The sequence below is a fragment of the Oratosquilla oratoria genome, chromosome 30 (assembly GCF_046742065.1).
Source record: "Oratosquilla oratoria isolate Oo_2021 chromosome 30, ASM4674206v1, whole genome shotgun sequence".
Lineage (NCBI taxonomy): Eukaryota > Metazoa > Arthropoda > Malacostraca > Stomatopoda > Squillidae > Oratosquilla > Oratosquilla oratoria.
The window spans coordinates 51,032,265-51,039,043 of record NC_134806.1 but is presented as its reverse complement, the minus strand read 5'-3'; positions in this window follow the sequence as shown (position 1 = coordinate 51,039,043).

Below are 6,779 nucleotides of genomic sequence, written 5' to 3'. Positions count from 1 at the left end.
CCTTGTAAGGGGGAAAAAGCCTTGGTATATGTATATAAAAACCCAAGCTGTCTGATTCCATGAAACATGAGTTATCACCTAATTTAATTTGCAGTCCATGCATCCAAACAGTGAACTAGTTGCAGATGGTGCTCTTCGCATTACCTTCCTAAGTTGTTCATGCCGTGCTCCAGTTCAGTTGCAGCAAATGTGGCAGTAGCAGCCATTAAATGTTCAAGAACCCATATGACATGCGACCTCATAAGTCCTCCTTCCCCCTTTTTCTCCTTAGAATTCTTTTAGTAGTATGGTTATCCTAGACAAAGCTCATGAAGTGTGTAGCAGCTGAGAAGTGAATGAAGACAGCATAGTTGTGGCAGTTAGCCATTCCACCAGTCATGGTAGAGCAGTGGACTTCAAGAAGTTCATTTGTCTAGAGATAACCTTGTAGTCATTTCGGATCTGTAGTATCCTTTTTTCAATAATCTTAGAGGATTGTTATAATTTATTTCTTTAACCCTCTCCCTTCTCCTTATTCAGTAACAGCTTGGGTATAATGTTGTGTGTATTAATGTTGAATGTTACTATTAAAGTATTTAAGATTATATCTGGTAGTTTCCCATGACCTCTGTGAAGTTCATTTTTTTCCCAACATATATAAGTGGTACACAGTAAATTAAAAGAGGACAGGATCTTCTTTATCTGTGGACCACATGTGGTGGAAGACTCTACTTCCACCACATCGGTAGTATAAGTTGAAGTTAAAATGGGAAATACTCTTCAACGATTAGAATTATCACTAAAAATTCCATATCCAATGCCAGCATCAAATTAAGACCCATCAGTAAAAACAAGTGTCGAGTTCATGTGCTGGACTGAGTATTCTAAAAATGAGCTTCTTAGTTCTTTGTCAGATTTATCTTGAAACATTAAAAATATTTACAAAAATTTGCAACCGGTAGTTTCCATGCTGGGGTACCTGAATAAAAGTGTATATTTGTCATGCCCTTGCATGAATATAATGTATATTTAGTCATTCTATATTGATTCATGTCATTTGTGATCATTTAGATAATGTAACTTTAAGTAGAAAGATGTGATAAATGGAAGGATGCAAATTAAGTAATTTAACTATGATTTATGATCATTCAAATGATAATGGGTAAAAGGTAAAAATTATTTGCATTAGAGATTTCAAGCAAAATAAATAAAAACTCCACCAAATTTACCAATTCCAAGGCCTAACACCTCAAGCCACGTTGGTGACATCCAATCCTACTGACAACTCGTCACGCCTCATGACAATAATCTAGACACTGAAAAGGTGAACAAGAGGAAGTGTAATAATAGGAAAGTAATAAAGCATAAGTGTTAACGAGGTCAGGAACAAAAGGAGTAGGTTAGTTCCTACTTAAAATTCTCAGTAAAAGAGCAATAGAAAAAAAAAGGAGAACTGTTTTTGGAACAAGTGTCATTGTGGAGCTATGGCGTCTTCCTGTTTAAGGTGCAGAGACGGCCTGCGCTACGTCACCAAACGGTCACCACCTGTGCTAAATATTCTACACTCTTAGAACTTAAATTTTGAGTAGAATCAAAACCGGTCCATGCGGTCCTTGCACACACTGGGTCACCACGGCTTGCATATCCAGGCAATTTTGGCAGGACGTGGTGAAGATGGAATCTGGTGTGGCTGCCCTTTTACAGTCCAGATGAATGAGTCCCAGATAGACACAGGGCTTTCTTTACCATACAAACACATCCCCAGATAGACATGAGACTTTCTTTCCCATACAGACACATCCCAGATGGATGCAAATACATATTATAAATATAGAGTAAATATGTATTATTTTAGTAAAATCATTACTATGTTGACCTAAAATGTTGTAAAAGTAAATATTTCTGTGTTTTTGTTTCCGCTTGATTAGTTTAACATTTGCATCATGAGGAATAAATCTAAAAATGTTGGATGTGCATTTTATAGTGCAAACATGTTTCATGAGGAACTATCGAGTTCCCAGTCGGCAGCACTTACAAACTGTTTTTGTTATCATAAGTATCACAGATCCTGACAAGAAGGGCATATGTTCCTCACCTCTGGGGTGCCCGGCTGTGGTGGAAACTGTCATATATTCTTCTAAGACCTTTCCAATTTTTACCCAAGCTTCTCTCTTGCATCTCCTTTTAACATCTTCAGTTGTTTTCCTCTCTGCTATGCATGCAGCCATATCAGTATCCAGACAAAATCACACACAGCATAATGTCCACAGACAAAATGCCGGATATCTCGAGAGCGCCATGAAAAGCCTCCAACCTGTGCAGCCCCGCACGTCCCCAGCGAAGACCTTCGCCCACGACGACCTTGCAACCTGCACACATGTCTTCGTCAGGGTGGGCGCCGTCAAGAAGCCGTTGCAGCACCCCTATCAAGGTTTCTTCTAGGGAGGTACGCCGCGCGAAGAAGACTGTCACCATGGACAGGCATGGATCTACGGACGCCATTGCCATAGACCGTGTTAAACCATCCTACACGCTAACACCAGACCTAACACCTCAAGCCACGTCGGTGACATCCAATCCTACTGACAACTCGTCACACCTCATGACAATAATCTTGTTCCTCCTACCTCGTCAGTCGGGGGAGTATTTTAGTGACGCGTTACTATTTCCGTTCTCTCTTGTTTGCATTAATCCGTTTTCTTTCGTAACCTGTTTCCGCAAGTCCTGCATGTCTCATATGCACTGTTATCTTATTGTAAAAATTATATTTCACCCTCATCCTCGAATTACTCCACATAAAACTATTTGTTTTCATCATATTACTATAATCTATTTTTGTATAACAATCAAACCTATGCACATACATAAATAAGCTTATATTTGAATATGTTAACCTATTCATCAACATCCACATGAGAATGTACACTACGGTGTAAAGAGTTTCGCCAATGAAATTATTTTATCATCCGTATCCCACGACATCCCTACAAGTGGGCGCGTCCCGATACGAGCAATTTACCAACTCCAGCCCTTGTTCCATCAGAATCCGATCCTTGTGCGAGCAGTATTCAGTACTACTGTGGTCTATTGAAAAACTGAAGACGTTCAACATACCACCGTGGGGAAAGATCACCCTGAACGTCAACATCAACGAAGAGCTTCAGAAGAAATCGTGCTCGGTGGAAGAACTCCGACAGAAGACCTTACAAGTTATCAACGGGTACACTGGCCACAGGGCAGTGTATACGGATGGTTCCAAGTGTGGCTGTAAGACAGGAACAGGGTTATATAACTCCACAACCCAGATGATGTTAAGATTGCCGGACCATACGAGCATTTATATTGCCGAACCCTTCGGAAAATAGCGATAGAAAAGGCTCAATCTGACACACATAGTAACTTTGTTATTTTCTCATATTCTTTAAGTGCATTACTGTTAAGTCGGGTAACCAAATGGGGAATTCTCTACTGTGCAAAATCATTAGCGCACTTTCGACGACCAACAAGTCCATTACTCTCTCTTGGGTTCCCAGCCACATTGGGATTTCCGGGAACGAGAAAGCGGACACGCTGGCCAAATCTGCGTTGGAAAATGACTATTATAGACATAGGCACTTTCAATTCAATCTTAAAACAATTACGCGCCCAGTGGCACAATCTCCACATCACACATAAACAAAAGGAGCACATAACAGACTGGTCAACCTCGTACAGAAGCAATAGACGGGAGGAAATCGCCATAGCAAGACTGAGGATGAATTCCACCCACATCACCCACTTAAATCCTTATATCACTGGCGTATTTCCTCCCCAGTGCAACACCTGCAACACTATCTATAAGACACATACTCATACACTGCACGAAATATAACACACCGCGCCAGGCGCTTATACATCATTGCAGACTCAACAACATTCACTTAAATGTGACAAATCGTTTGGCCAATGACTGTTTCCTTATTGACAAAGTAGTGTTTTATTTGCGCACAACAGGAGCGTTGTGGAAAATTTAATGGCTAGTTAAACCGGATCGCAAGTTCACACCAGGCTTAATGACCCCCTTATGGGTCGATAGCCTTAAGATATAAAAAAACAAATCTTACAAGATATTTTCGAGACCTCAACCTTTGTTTCATTCACCTCTAGAACACCCATTAGGAAGACTAACCTACATAATATCCTGTGTGATGTATATAATCAAGAAGTGTGGAAAGATATTTTTGTAATAAGACAGAATCAACCAACCAGAGGACTTGCCATGAAGATTTATATGAGCGAAGTAAGATTAGAGAAAATATAGAATTCTTTTTGTGTGAACAACTGGAAAACATTTAACAGGTCTGTGTTTTAACCCAGAACCGTGAGATCATCCGAAAATAAACAAGAAAAAAATTGTAGTTACCAAGAACACCAAGCCAAAACTGTGTATAAGAAATTGACCACCACCATCTAAGAATGGCACGAGTAGCCAGAGCTGGATTTACGGGTATATATTTTTTTCCAATACTTTGTATTTCTAATCCCACAAAGGTAGACAGATTAGATTGTTAGGGATCAGTGTTGCCGCTGTGATCTATGCCAATCCCCACAAATGAGTGAGATTTTTACCACAAAATTCCCACTAGGAAATCTGGATTTCCACATTTTTCCCACAAAAAGAAGGAATTATTATATACACAAATAAGTTAATTGCAACATATAATTTGCTCACAAAACATCCCACGTGAGCAAATTTCTCCCACAAATTTGTAGAAAATTCCCATAAAATGCATCGGTGGTAGGGGAATTACCTTTTACTCAAGTATGTCGGGAATTTATATTCTTCAACTTCATTCACAGGGTTTTTGGTGCTACATCTACCTTAATTAACACGTCAGAATGTCCACCGGTAGAAATCAATATCAGATTCACCTGAATTACACAAGTGAAAACACCGATAACTTAGGTGATGGGTGATGGACCTTTGCAGAAATTTTAGCAAGGAGAAGAAGGAAGTTCAGGAGCCTACCGCTGGGGGTGCATGACTGCGGTCAAATTCGCCATCTTTGCCTTTGACTGCTGGGGTAGGTAACTGTCACAACTTAGAATCGATGAGAAGCGTGGAACTTCAACCCATAACTAAGTGAATCCAAGGCCAGGACGCCTCCAATGACGCTACCAGCGCACAATTACTAAACAAATAATGGACAAATACTAGAGATTATGGGGGAGAAATGAACTGAAAAAACCGTTATTGGAAAAAGGAGATTAACAAAGAAAAAATAAGTCAAATGAGCTGTGACAAGCAGGAGTGCATATAGGCCTACTCGGGCAAATTCATATCACGAAAGCCATACATTTACTGAAGGTATTCATTTAAGAAAAAAATTGGTGTAATTGACGAGGTGAGGTCATCCAGAATAGGAAATAAATAGCTTTAGATTTGTTACAAGTACTGTATTACTCTAGGACACCTCAGGGGAACGAATTAGGTGCAAATTACACAAACAAATCGATATGGACGCATTTTATTCTTGATGCGGCAAGAAATGTTTAAAAAATAATTAGAGAAATAACGTGATACAAAGAGGTTCTATTCATTTTTATTTTGCAAAATAAAAACCTAGACATGTGAGTAAATAATTGAGAAATGAAGAAAATAAAATTGTGAATTTTTACATCGATTTTTGTCTTTAACATCACCTATTTGGAAGATGTGGTTTCAAGGTGTGTGTATGTGTGTTTGTTGTTTGTGTGTGTGAGAGTGTGTGTGTGTTTGTTCTTTGTGTGAGTGTGCGTGTTTGCTGTGTGTGTGTGTTCGTTGTGTGTGTGTGAGTGTGCATGTTTGTTGTATTTACCTAGTTGTATTTTACGGGAAGGGGAGCTATGCTCGTAGTGTCCCGTCTTCATATCTCATTTTATCTAAACTGTTTTTAAATTCATGTATTGTTTTTGTACACACCACTTTCTGTATATACCTAGTTGTATTATGCGGGAAGGGGAGCTATGCTCGTAGTGATCTGTGTGTGTTTGTATTCACCATGGTCTTGGTATTTGGATCACGTGTTTGACTCGTGATCGACAGCTATTTCCCTCCCGGGAGAGAGCTCAGAGCTCGTATGACCGATCTATGGGCAATGCTGTGACCTTACACACACACACACAGCTCCCCGACCACGAGAGTTGGAGTAACGACTCGAAGCGCAGCAATACTAAAATTGTTTCAGCCGTGGGCAGGATTCGTACCCGGACCGCCGTAGTGACAGTCGGAGACTCTACCCACCGCGCCACCGGGTTTGTGTGTTTATGTGTTTGTATGATTCTGTGAGTAAAGAATTGAGCATTCTGACTGTTTAATTTCTTTACATCTTCTAGAACTCCTCTCCGATTCCCAGCATAAAGGATTTATCACAATGGCCAACGATTCATCGACGCTACCATCCACGTCCAGTACATTTTCCACCGTAAAATCACTTTGGCAAATTATTTTGTTGTCTCAATAATTGACAGAATGTCATTTGATATTATGCTGGAGGAAAAATATTTTCCCTCCAGCATATTAGGTTCCTTCCCGACAAATGCGGGATGCAAATCTGCTCCGACAGTTGGAGGAAAAATAGCCCAGTGTGATAACGCCTTAATAGCCCAAAGGTGACGGCTTCGGCCGCAGTTACTCAGCGCCTCCTGGCGTAAGTTCCTCGCCTTCTTAACGACAATTCTTCCGCTTGGAGAATGCTCAAGGTCTCCAAAGATCTACATATATTTCTCGTTGAGATATACTCGTATAGAGAACTTAACTTCACCATTCTTGAGATAGAAGA